Genomic DNA, 14,868 nt, shown 5'->3' with positions numbered 1-14,868 from the left:
GATACAATGTTCACAGGGATTTCCTAAAATTTCGATTTTGCAAACAGGAAGTGTGAACCACATCATTTGAGATGAAATCAATTTGAGTTTTAAATGTGAAATCAACCTTGATACACAATATTCAAGCATGTCTTACCTGAAGGCCAAATAAGCTGAGTTGAGGTCAATTTGTGGCACCATAGTGTGTCTATCCATACTAGCACACAGAGCCTTCAGAGTAAGTTCCCAGCTCTTCTGAATGAAAAAGGGTCTGTTAATACTAAGCACCCGCACTGTTGTGTTTAACAATCAAACAACATTTACAAATTACTTATGGTTTGGCTGGTATACTAACTAAAGGGTTGTTTTATTTTATCCTACATTGGGAACAGCGACTCTACAGTCTAATGATGCTGACAGAACGACAAACTTGATCAACTACATGATAACCTACTTAGAAGTGAGAGCCCTTTCTTTAGAAAATAGTTAGGAGTTGTCACTTCTATAGACATGAGGAAGAGATTCGGAGAACCTCGTCGAAACACAATGGTGCGAAAGGTCAGCGAAATCTGGAAATTGAAGACTAATCCTCACTTTCAGTATAAGTCATCCCCACCTCATCCTCACATTTGCAGATACAAACATTCCCAGCTGTTATTGCATGAATGAGTCATGTTTATCATTGCTCCAGCTCCTTGAAAACCTGCATGATGATGTCATACTGGATGTTTTATACACAAAATATCCCTCTAAAAATGTGAGAAACCTTAGCAGCCATTGAAATAGAAGAGCTGCATTGCGTGGTTGAACAATAAACATGGTATGGCTTTTCATGAGAAGTGCAGTAACAACCATAGAACCACAGAGCATCTTCGTTACTCACAGCTGTCAGTTACAAGAGGAGATTGCAGAGCACAATGCATGAGGGAAAGAAGGAGAACGGGACCGTAACAGACAAAGAGACATCAATTATTCATAACCTCCTGTGTATGTGTTGGGAGGGTGCAACTGCATATTCAAACTACAAACAAGTGATTGCAAATGTTGGGCACAGGTTTATTTCGAGAGTGGTTATTACTTCTCAGACACAAAATTTGCTCTACAATATTTGTTGCAAGTGTATAAATGAGACTGTAGGGGTGTGTGGTAATTACTTGCCAGGCTTTAGTCCAAGAAATACAAATAGTTTTCTTTGCGGGAGCCCTAAAATAGGAGGAAAGCCAGAATTGACTCTGGCCATTTCACCAGTACACAGCAGAACATCAACATTTGTCCATTTAATTTAGGGTACAAATGTGCCTTGCTTATATAGAAAAAAGAAAAAAACATAATCATATAACTACCTCGCCCCACACACATAAACTACATTTTTCAAGCTCAATATTTCACCCCAAATGCACGTTACTCTCTTTACATGTTAAACACAGTATTGACAAAGCCACACATTTGCAGCGCCATTAAAAATACACATGATCACTAAAGTCCGTAAACATCTGCTTCTTTGCCAAAGAATCACACAGAAGACTCTTTGGCAAAAACCTGTGCAATCAATTACAAACTAAATACTAATGTTGAGACTATTGCTACAGCAAGAGGATAATTGTATTACATGATTGTGAACTTTCCATGTCGGGATAGAGGACTATAACATGCAAAACAAGTGTAGCTGTTTATAATAATAAATACAAAAATGTTGTTTCTCTTTCACTCAAAATGTAGGTATACAATTGTCAAGGGAAGAAATTAGCAGCAGTAATGTAAATGTTATAAAAATTATAGCAACTATGTTGGATGATTTCTGAAACCTAAACACTCAAGAGAGTTTCACTCCGATACCTTGAACACTAATAGACATAAAAGCAGGATTCATTGTCAACTTGACATTGTTTGTCCACCATCCTATCTAGGCTTAAGTAGATTACTCTAAACATAAAGTGGCAATAAAGTTCCCAGTGGCAGTTCCTGTAAGCATCAGTCAAAGTTGTCTTAACTCAGGGCTCTTGGATAGCTAAAATGATGAGTGGCAGATGCATTCACTAGGTGCAGCCAACTTGCCACTGTGACAGCAGTTGAAGACAACAAGCACCCTCAGGGAGACAGCGATACTCAATTGATGATACTGTGCTGGTCATCGTTTGTCTATTCCATTGCAACAATGTGACAAGAAGATTTGTTTCCAGACTTCATAATCGTGATTTATAGAAGTAATTTGTCTCACAAAGTATTGGAGTTCTTATCTCAGCCACCTTAAAGAAGGACAGGTACGAGCCACTGTAAAGGAATACACAAGCTATGGCTGTATGACTGTGATTTATGTTGCGTCAACAAAACACTTTCTATGTTATTATTATATATATATATATATATATATATATATATTATATATATATAATATAGTTATATATTATTTCTAGATAAATGTGCTCCACTTGGAGTCAAAGTTATATTTTGCAGTGTTTTTAGTGGTTATTACACAGTTATAAACATATGTTTGTGATAATACCAAAAATCAATTAAAAAGTTGGAAATTGTAAATTTAGCTCAAATTCATTGAACCATATCGGAAAAAACATCATATAGGAAAAAACACCTTTAGTGGTCTCAGAATATCATTTGGTTACGATGTGTGCATTTGGAGTCTCCAAATGTCCTTTTTGGAGCTCCACCTGGATCTTTTCAAGAACAACAATGTAGGATTTGTCATACTTTGTCCTATCTCAAATTTGTGGCAGGTATTTACTAATAGTGTAGTTACACACCTATACTGTCCTTTACCTGTACAGATACAGACACAGTTAGTTATACTGAAAGATACTTTTGTATTTTAGGCGGACAAAAGTCTTCCATTTTTACTGCCTTCAAAGGCCCAACGCTCTGTTTCTGTATGACCTGAAGGATTTCTGACCACTTTCACAATACACCTGAGGGGGTTTCCTTTCTGGAAAGACCTAATGATGCATATAGTCAGAGTGGTTCAGAAACTACAGCCATTTTAATTTCGGTAGGTCATTTGAGGCTTTTTTTGCTCCAAAATGGGGGGGGGGGGGGGGGGAGTGGAAGAGGTTAAAAAGAAGCACATACTGTCATCAGAGTTGTGACTAATACTCATGATAATGCTTATATAATAAGATTGAACATATCCAATCAATTTACTAACTTTGAGTCTTAGTTTAGCACATTTCAATTTGCATTTGCCATGAAAACCAAAACATCTCCAATTCTACACTAATTAAATGACAAGCAATTCATTACCACGCTTGTATTAAGTGTTGTTGCACTACCTAATAAAAGGCAAATAAAAGCAGAGGGAAAAAGACTATGCCAGCAAACAGCCTCTCTAGATTAGATGCCTCTGGCCTTGAGTTACTGTCTGTTGCATGTTGTGTGTACTGTCACTTCATCTGAAGTCTGTTCATTGACTCATAAAACAGATCTCCAGTGAGGTCTCAAAGTGCAGCCCAGAGTGCAGCCTTGCTGTTTTATATCGAACCCTCCAGGACAGTTTAAACTGCTAACCAGAGGGCAACTGTACTTCCGTTGCAGAACAATACTGCAGTTGCTATAGGTCAGGGCGTCAGCAACCTTTCCTATCCAAAGAGCCATTTGGCCCTATTTTCCACAGAATAAAATTTACAAAAGCTATTTGATATTCCACAGTTTATAAAGTTGTATATATATATATATATATATATATATATATATATATATATATATATATATATATATATATATATATATAATATATATATATATATGCATAGTCATATTATATATACAACAACTATAGTGTATGTATTTATTAAATTATAGAACCAGAATAAAGGACAATTCTTGACATTGTATTGCTATTTTACTGGTTATAACAAACTCTTATGACATTGAGGTCAATTAATGAGAGAACTATGCAGGTCCTGAACCCTCATGTGGCTCATGTGGTAGCATGGTTGTCCTGTAACCACAAGGTGTGATATCTGTCCTCCATACAGTTCTCTATTTTTCTTCATGATCTTTCTTTTATTTATCCATTGACAGTTTACCGAGGCCGGGGCTCTGCATATCATGATGAGCCAGCAAGATGTGACACACATTTTAGTTATATATAAAACATGTTTTTATTTTCAGTGACACAGTATCAAACTCAAAGATAAGATGTTCCCTTTGAAAGATTGTCCCACTGGGCAAAAAAAAAAAAACTATATATTTTCTTTTCTTTTTTTGTCAAAGCCTCAGGGAGCCGCAACAGAGGGGCTAAAGAAGCCAAATGCTATAGGTGAACAATACATATATTTGGAGACTGTAAAATGTATTTGTTAATGAGAATAGAACAGAAGAAAAATTGGAAATCTCCTTGAATCCCTCATTCTTGATTTTTTTATGCGGCTTAGAAACAAAAAGCAGCACCTCCCCTGATAACAACAATGGGAACAGGTAAAGCTTTATGTTTTTTTTCTTGCTTTAATCAATATAATGCGATAGGGAGATTTCTCCAAAAGATAAATATCCTACCTTAATGTCTTTTTCTCTCTCCACTCAACAATATACACAAATGCAGACGGATTACTCTGCAGCATCGCTGAATGGCAGAATTCGTAATCACTTTCTCAGAGAAAGAAGTGTTTGAAATATTACTGGTGAACAAACACACTATGTGATGGATGCATCACTTATACAAAAACTGCAAACAAAACGGATCCCTTTCCCTTTCTTAAGGAAAAGTCAGAACGTACGGAAGGAATATACCGTAGGTAGAACGTTTTACAGAGAGCTTTTCAGGATAAGAAACTGTGGAGGAGCATACCATATTTATAAATATAACCATGTTGTCTGCAAATCTTAATTTTATCAAGTAGCACTGTCAATTTGAAAGTAATTTGGCATGCACTATCAGTCGTGTGATCAGAAAGCAAGGGTTTCTAATCAGTCATTTTGAACAAGTACATGTGCAAGTGAAAGAGGAAAACCCAACGACAAAGAAGAATGTTGGCATTGGACGACTCTGAAAATAAATGTCAAGCCAATGGAGAACAAAATTAAAATTAAAATTAAACCCAAAGGACACAATGCAAAGCTTAAGGATCAAAGGGCAGTTTTACCATGCTGAATATCAGCTGTTTTGACCCTAGAACTGCAAAAATGGAAGATGATTTTAGAACAAGGGGTAGAAGCCATGTCCAAAATAAATTGGCATATCTTGAGGCTAGTCCTCTTCTGAACATAAAGATATGCCAAAGTAAAATGTATGAAACAAAGGCCAAACCAATAACCTTATACACAAACTGCAAAGTTGTAAATCAATTATTGCTCACTGAAACAGACAAGTGGTAACCTGCATAACTTAGTGTTTCAAAAAGACACGTAGATTATAGATATGAGAGCAGTCACCTTGTTTAATTGATAAGTCAACTGAAAATAATGTTTTACTCTCGAGTCTTAGTATGTATTTGAAACTATAGCCATAAAAAGGACTACATTGACCTATGACCAAGAGGTCAGTTCAAAATGCAAACTATTTCCATGATTAGTGACCACATTTTGAACAAATTTGGGATAAATTGTGACAGTGTTGAAATAAGTCTCAGGGTGGAAATCACCTGCAACAAAAACACAAGGCCCAAAAATAAAAGATGACTTATTTTTGCAATGGTTATATGCTGTTTGGAAGGCATTGACAATACTGACCAAAGAAAATCCAGAGATGGAACATGTGATCTTCATGTGTCTGATAGTTAAATAGCTGACCAAGATCTACTATATGTCGTCATATACAGTATGATCCTCTGCTCTGCTCCAGATGGATGTTGTATGAATGTTGTAAATATGTTCTAAATATAGGTGTCAAAAAACATTTGACGGCTATATATTAAAAGATTAATATAGTAACTAATGAGAATAAATTTATGTAGGTCAATAAACTTAAAGTGTAGGTCAAAAGAATTGTTTTATTTTAAGAAATAGTATGTTATTTGAGAGCCAAAAGTACAACCAAATACGTGAATAGTATAGTTTCAGGATTTTCAATTATAAGTGCAGTGTAGCTTAATAACCTCCTGAGAAGGGGACTCTATGGTTCCCCTATTTATTATTTTATACCGGACAATTAATGAGTAATTCAAAATAAATTATATTCTGATTATTAATTTTTTTTTTTTACAGAAGAATCAGGGATTTAATAATATATCATCCACTTGTACATGCCTGAATTTTCTTTACTAAATGCTCTCTAATTTCTTTTTTGCTTCACTTTATTACAGTCAACCTTTTCAGAGAGACTTATCACATATTGTACTATAATTTAGGAAAGGTTTAAACAGTCAGCTGCATCATTCCTAAATATTGTTCTTCCTTTTTTTTCAGACGACACCTGAAACTTTTTAATTTGTGCTGTGTGCCAACTTCATATAATAATAACCACGTGTTTTTATTTATTTCACACAACTGCAGTATCTTTTTTAAATATAGATATCCTTATAATCCACTAAGTGTCATGTTGAAAGTTAATTTGATTATACTTTTTATCTAATTAATGTGTTGTTTATTCTCTTGTCCTAATTAAAGTTAGACGATTGCGATATTGCTTCTACTTGGTGATGCAACAGTACGAAATTGATTGACGAGGAGTTCATTTAATTCATTTTTGTGTAAATAAAAACAAAATGACAGCTCCTCTCTACCCACATGCCTGAGTCGTTTGTTTTTTAAAGACACAACAAATGAGTTACAACCATGCAGCAGACCTACTGAACAAAGACAAAACAAGTTGACAAGTTGATCTGGTATCTTACACGCAATGGTTTGTTTAGTTTAAAGAAAAGGCATTAATAAAAATCAGTTTGACTATTTTACCATTAGCAATGCAAATCATATATGCTCAGGGTACCCAATAACAATATGTTAAAATGGATGTATAATTAAAGTATTCCAGAGACGTATAGGCAATTAGCTGGTGTGCACTCTTGCTCTCACTGTAGTTTTCTCTTGAGCAATGTGTACATAAACAGATGAACTTAATGCCAGTGTCCAACATTGTACAGTGATGAAGTACCATATGAATTGTGTATTGCCACATCACATCTTCTTCCTTGCAGCATGTCTTTCTATAACTTGTTTCCTTGTTGCTACCAGCTACACATCATGCTGGGTGAGAGAAAAATCAAATTAATATGCCATCTTTGTGTCCATTACAGCTATGTACCTGTCATTAACAAGCAAGAAAAAAAGGCTTAAAGACACCAGATATGGGGAGTAGTTAGACTTCATGAGTTCCTAATAAAGTAGGCCATGTTTAAACCAGTACAAGTAGCCCTGTATGAAGAAAAAAAGTGATAACTTTCCAGAAATGTAAAATCCTTGCTATGAGTTTTTACAAATTGTTTTTAAAGTGTGTTGGCATGTAACACGTATGCAACACACAATCTGTTACATCACAGACTTCCTGCATTGCATTTAATTGTCTCACACACCCACAACAACTCCCTGTGATGCTTTAACGCAGTACTGTTTTTGGTCTGAATTCCTGCAAAAGGAATAATCATTCCCATTCAATGACTTCAATTTGCTTCTATTTTTTGTTTGTACCTTGTAAAATGCTCTACAAATAAAATGTATTATTTATTATCTATTATTATTATTATTATTATTATTATTATTATTCTTTATGACATTCCCTCAATGGAGCAAATACAAATGTCCACGGTCTGGCAGAAAAAACAGTATTTCATGACATAATGCTCTACTTTGAAAGCCCTCTCCTTGTCCAGCACTAATCAATTATCTTACATATTTCCTCGGTCATGCCAGTAAATTCCTGTGAAATAAATAAACAATCGAAAGAGAAATGGGTGAAGGGGAATTATCATTGTCTGTCTGTTTGTTTCATATGCGGAAACTATGAGAATTAGAATCCCAGAGATTTTCTTCATTGCTTCCAAATGATGTCTTCAGTTTGACAAAAAAAACAGTGCTTTTGTTTGTTTATCTTAACTAAAGTGCAAAAACAAACTGTATTTGCTGCCTATTAAAAAGACAAACAATCAGAACATTTTAAATAACTGTAATAGATCCAAAAAACATTAAGGTTAAAAACTAAAACAAATAAGCACTTGGTCAAATGCATTTAAACAAGAGGGAATATTGTTATTCCTAAAAGATCCAATACAGTTGTTGCTGGTTATCACCATACCATTCAATTGACTTCAGTTGACAAATTGTGGCTTTATCATCTGTGCATTCAGGGAGTTATAGCTACCGTCCTGTGTGTGAGGCAGACAGCAAAGACGAGTCACACCAACTGCCACTTCTGTAGCACCTTCACATCACCCAGCATCAACACAAGGGGAGGAAAGCTGGGAAGTCCCCTGGAATGATTTACTTCAAAGTCTTAGGTCTACCGTCAACTACTGTCTAAATATGTGTGTTTCATTAGCATTCCCACAAAGAAGCCAGACACACACAAAAACGTTGGCAGAAGAAATACCTGAGTGGCTAAGGGGAAAGCCTGTGTGGCCCCAGAGCAATTTTATGAGCTTGTTGAACGCCACCTTGTCCCGTTGTCATAGTGATGTCGTCACCCTGTATGTTAGAGGGAGATATGCATAGACACAGGGGTGTTTTCTCTCATTATTGTGTGAACAAAGGTCACTGTGGAAACCAAAATGTCACCAATGAGGTGGGCTTTTGGGAAATATGTGGATATGTTCTCTTTTTTTCATGGATTTGCATATAAATTGAAGAATATACAACTATACAGTACAAGCAAATCTCACAAGTCGGAATTGAAAGTTAATATAACATAAAGGAAATAAGTAAGGCAGAATAATAATACTGAGAGCTGTTTTGTGGGTTCTAAGAGAGATACACTTATGTCCCTGACCACAAAGTTGTTGTTTTTGTCAAAATGGGAAGAAAGCAGCAGCAGGTAAGTTACAGTAAATTACACAAAACAGGTTTTAACCAGTGACCTCCACTGTTATACATATAGAGTCGATGGACAATGGGTCTCCACTTCAACAACAACTAACCATAATCTCTCTATGAATTAATTCATATTCAAATCGAGGTCCATTACACAGATTTGTGATTCATGTTTGAGAAATGTCATCTTTCTTCTGTCTGATGTAACCACACACGACGGTCCTACAGGGCTGGCTATCAGTGGAAATGTTGCTCGCTAGCGACACCTTTAATAACGGTAAGCGCACGCCTTCGCATCCAGGTAAGACCATTCCCAGATACTGAGCAAAAACATCTGCAGCTTCAATCTGTTCTACTTGAAACAAACACCTCTCTACGCTTTTCCTATACGTACAATTACTGAGCTATGCAACTTCGAATTCCCTCAGAGAAGCCGTCAATCACCACTGTTCCCCCACCCCCTTTTTATAGCATCAAATAACTACTTAAAACCAAACACAGATAACATTAGAAAACACAAATGTGACAAGAACTACCTAAAATCACAGAAGATGATGATAATGACGATTTCCTGTTATGTGCTATTTTTGTTGACGGCTGTGTGGTTTGGAGTGACTGACTTGTCAGTGGGCTTGTCATCAATTAGCTCAATAGGAGGTAAGTGTGGAGCTATTACATGGCAGCTGTGCCATGGCTCCCTCAAAGTGTACACATAAACCTAAGGAACACCTTTAGTTGCCACACTGCCAGCAGCTACCATTGATTTCAGTCTGCATGACCTGATAAAAAACTATGTTTACTGGCGCTGGTGGTGTTTCGAAATCTGACCATGACAGAAAAGTTGGACAATACAGATATATAAGACTTACTTAAACATTATGTTGAATCAAAGATGAGTGTTTCGGCTCATGCCTTCATCAGATGTAAATAGAAGGTATGAGTTCTTCACAACAAGCATGATTGCATGATTGCATCATACAGCTAGTATCTGTATGTATCTCTACGGCTGTTCTGTTTTTCATATCAGCACCATCTTGTGGTCATCTTCACAGCTGTATGGTGATGGTTTCCTTTGGTGCTTTTCATACTAAATGAGTTAACCTATCCCAGTCAACTACACATATTCCATAAGGAGACATATCTTGCACATCATCATATTCATATTATAAAATGGGGTAATTCATGCACATGGAAACCTATTTTAGTAGATGTGGCTGCCTAGAAGGTTCCAAAAGCTTGGCTCCAAAGATTGACAGCAGCAGGGGGAGGGGCTTACTTAAAGGTAACTTGCTAGGGTCAGTTACCTTGAGCAGCTCCTCTAAACTTTAAGGTATTTCCATTGGTTGCCTAATGGAAATCCAAACACAACTTTGAACTGACGAACCACCTATGCTGTGTTGTCAATCCACTTTACATGACAAGTGTAAGAAGGGAATAATTTACACAGTATTTAGGATGCCAAAAGCTATGAGGGATGAATTTATAAGATGGAAAACTGTTTCATGCTGCGTTGTTTTGGATTGAAAATGATTTCTGTATTTGGATCATTAGCTTAATACATGTAAGCGGATTTCAAAATTGCCTGGAAAGATAGGATAATTCCACCTGGAGAGGTTTCACAGAGTGAAATAACTTCCCCATTAGCATGAACCTCGCTGTTAATCCTCTAACTCATTAGTTATTTGAATTGGGTCTAGTATTTGAGTTATAATTGGAGACATACTCTCAGTGAAGTATTAACCCAGAAAAAGAGTTCCCTGCAAGACCAGATCCGCTGTATCTTGTGTTAGGTAAACAACATTCAGTCTAAGTAGTTTTCCTCCATCCCTTTATTTGTCACTACATCTCATACACATCTTCTCCAAAATAATATGATAATGCAGAAAGAAATGCTGAATCTTTGCAGTTCAAATTCAAGAGACGTCCTGTCATACTGCAAACAACTCAACTCTATAGAAAAAGCTTATTTGAAAATGCTGATGTTGGCCTGGGATGTGTGTATGGATAGGGACGTGGAATATGATCAGAGAAACTGAAATGTATCAGTGAAGAACAGCAGCGCCCATGCACAGCCTTGTGGGGGGAACGAGCCAATCCTATCTGCTCTAAACACACACGCACAAACGCTCTCTTTCACACTCTCTCACTCACACTTACACACACACGCACATGCACAGGCACACGCACACACACGCACACGCACACACACAGTTTAATTAACAACAGACTTGCTGGTGTGGTTTATCGTTGGTGCCTTTATGTACTTCTGTTTTTAAGTTCTAAAAAGGGAAATGGTGCAACTAATCTGAACCATTTCCAAGTGTGAAATCTCTCGCATCATGTAATTCTATAACGTGTCGTCATTTAGAACGTTTTTGTTGATAATGTTATCAATTGTGTATTTCATCTTTTCTACAAGTTTTGTTATCATAATACTGGTATTTGTTTTAACACCACCAGGTAAATTGAAATGTGAAGGGGACAAAGGCATTCACTTAATCCTACAGAGTTTTCTTTTCTTACTTCGATTGTATAGAAAATCCCATTCATTCTTTCGGTCGAGTAAATTATTATACATCAGTATATTTCATATTGGTGGCCAAAAATAATTTCACCCTGGCAATTAGGACATAAAACTGCCATTACCATCAGCTCAGCGTTGGCAGCACTCTGACAGCAGTAATAGGAGAAGAAAAAAGACACATTTGAGCTGTCCGAAACAGCCTGTAATTTGCTTCAGGCTTGGCTGATGTGTTTTTCTTTTGAGAAACAACATCCATTTGACTCCAGAAAGGGTGTAGTTGTCTGGCACATCGAGAAGTAACCTTTGAAAATATCTGTAAAGTTGCTCTAAGCATCAGTCTGGGCCGGTGGGGAAGCTACATGCATATATCCCCACAAACCAGGTGAAAAGATTCCCTCACTCACAGTTCCTATTCCAACATTGCCCAAGACTGGCCTCTTATGACTGAATGTTTGTCTTGATGACAAGGGTCCAATGTAATTCATTTTTAAAACTAATATGTCTGGCTGTGAGAAGGCTGAAAGTTGCTGTTATTCATGTAAAGTTAGTTTTGTGAACAGTGTGAAGAGTTCACTCACAACTTACAGAGTGGCAGCAAAGAAAAACAGGCTCAACAGACTGGGACCAATTCTCATAGAAGCACAATACAATACCTGTCGTGTTAGTGGCTGGATATGAAACCTCGCCTCAAGAGCCTGAAGGTGACGAAGTATACTGACTTCAAAATGGTGGATACAGAAATATGACCACCGTTTACATGATTCAATTTCAATTCAATTCAATACATTTAGCATTGTTAGCCTTAGGGGGTTTTAAAATATGTACACATACAACATCCTCTTTCCCGGGACCCTCGCATGAGCACAGGATAAACTCCCCCCGCAAACAATGAAGTCATCCAGAAGGAGACAGAGAAGAGTGGGCATCAGCCAGGCCATGGCAGGAGGCAAGAGGCAGGACCAGGGTCCAGATATAACCCCGATCCATGTAAACCTGTGAGGCGAGAAAGCATAAAGACTTCGGGGAAGAAGTGAAGCTAGTAATGTGCATTAAAGGGACATTAATTCATGCAGAAGGAGATAGAGAAGAGGAGAGAGGAGCTTAGTGTATCCTAAGATGTCCCCCAGCAGCCTATAAGCCTATAGCAGCATATCTAGGGGCTGGACTAGGGCAAACCTGAGCTAGCCCTAACTATAAGCACTATTAAAGAGGAAAGTCTTAAGTCTTTTAAATGTGGTGACTGTGTCTGCCCCCCGGACTGAAAGTGGAAGCTGGTTCCATAAAAGAGGAGCTTGATAACTGAAGGCTTCGGCTCCCATCCTACTTTTTAGGAGACTTAATAATAATTTCTGCATCGCTTTGAGACAGAATGTGCCTGATTTTTTTTGATGTTACGAAGGTGAAAAAAGATTTTTTTGTTATGAAATTATGATATGTATAGGCCTATGACTGATAAATGCAGAAATGTAACATAGCTGAAATGAAAAAAACTCACTAAGAATTAAATTTAGCTCTCACCTTTCTTTTACTAAATAATGTTACGTAGTGGCTGTTTTGTATGTCATGGCAGTCAAGGACCAATGTAGGGCTCTATTGCTATTGGTCTAGAGGGAGGATATAAAGCTGTGTGCAGTGTCATGTTAAGACCTAGCCAGGAGAGGCATCACTACCAGGATGGCCATGTTGTAACGTTGAATAGTGTTACCTGCTATAAAGTCAGCTCAACTGAAGTTTAAGTCTGTGCATCAAATAATTGATATCCAAAGATTTCAGCCGTAGAAAGCATGACATGATATATATGTTGCAGTGTGTCAGCTATCAGAACCTCGAGTGGTGCAGTGTTAAACTACAGAAAGGAGTTTGGGTCATTTCTTAATAAAACATCCCTCTTATTCATATCAGCAATTTATAAGTAACATCATTGAAAGTGTCTGTGAAATGATGTGCAGCATCATTCAAGGAATTAACACATCTTATAGTAGTTTGCTATAATAATCACACAAAGGGGATCATAGAGGAAACAATAACATTATGATGAGATATAGAAGATTTGTTGTTGTGTTATTATGGCAATATATGTCTATAAGATTATAAGAGATTAATATTTATATCAGGTTTCACGAAATAAGTGCAATAATAATGAGGGGCAGCTCTTTTTTTTGTTCATAAAATACTACTGCATTAGACTTTATCATATGAGTCAATCTAAAACCACACAATATGGGAGCGTTGTGTGTGTGTGTGTGTGTGTGTGTGTGTGTGTGTGTGGTGAGAGGCAACTTTGTGAGCAGTCTTCTCATATTCATCTGACATTCTATGTGAACATACTCGGATGTGTGTGTTCAATGTGTTAGTCTATGAACATTATAACACCATTGAGAGTGATCTCACAATGTTTGGACTTGGACTGATAAAACAGGAAATTGGGTTTTTTACAACCAGATATGAATGTTACATAGAGATTAACAGCTAAAGCATTCAAGTGTCTCATAAGCAGTGGCTGAAAGATACAGAACAAAAGGCTGTGTCTGTTTATGCGTCTATAGTGTAAATGTTTTTTGTTTTTTTTACTTCTATAACACGCACATGTGTTTGAGGAGAGTGAGAGCCAGAGAATAGAGCTGATGAGCAGATACAACAGCTTATTACAGATACATTACTAATTTTATATTGTATATTATAAAACTAGCTGTAAATAATTTGGAATAATGTAAGTTTGTGACAGTTGTGAGTGTTAGTTCTGGTAAACATTCCACTTCAGAGTTACCAATGACTTTAAAATAGGCAGCGTCTGATCAGTAAACCCAGTAATTAACTCAAGTTTAGGAACATTGTCTCCCATAAAAAGGTCATAGCCCAAAGAAAGCCTTCTCTTCTCCTTATATATAATGCATGTCTTACACTGACATTTACTTGAATAAATTTTGTGAAAAGAAGACCAGACATTATAAGTCACTTTTCAATGATGGTCGTCTCATTGTATCTGTGAAGTCTGGACACCTCACATAAATAATAATGATGGACAAAAATAGCTTTACTTAATTTAGAATGAAATTAATACAACGGCTGGTATTTGGCTATTCTAAACCATGTTTTAACTTGAAATGTTTAAACATACTCCGTGGAATACAGATGACCATACACACTGTTATATTTAGAAAGTATTAATACAATGAATGTAGGAATACATAGTACTTTATATAGGTGAAATATATATCTACAGTCACGGCCATGAGTATTTGGACTGTGACACAATTGTTCTAATGTTGCCTATGGACACGGCTGCAATGGATTTTAAATAAAGCAGTCAATGTGTGGTTGAAGTGTATATTTTTAGCTTTATTTTATATAACAAAACTATGGCATTACCGCTTTTTTTACACAGCCCACAATTTCCTAAATTCCCAAACTGTTAATGCAATATGTTTTTAATATCCATTAAATTAAAGCTGAAA

The sequence above is a fragment of the Cyclopterus lumpus genome, chromosome 1 (assembly GCF_009769545.1).
Source record: "Cyclopterus lumpus isolate fCycLum1 chromosome 1, fCycLum1.pri, whole genome shotgun sequence".
In the NCBI taxonomy this organism is placed as follows: Eukaryota; Metazoa; Chordata; class Actinopteri; order Perciformes; family Cyclopteridae; genus Cyclopterus; species Cyclopterus lumpus.
This window is presented reverse-complemented; position numbering follows the sequence as displayed.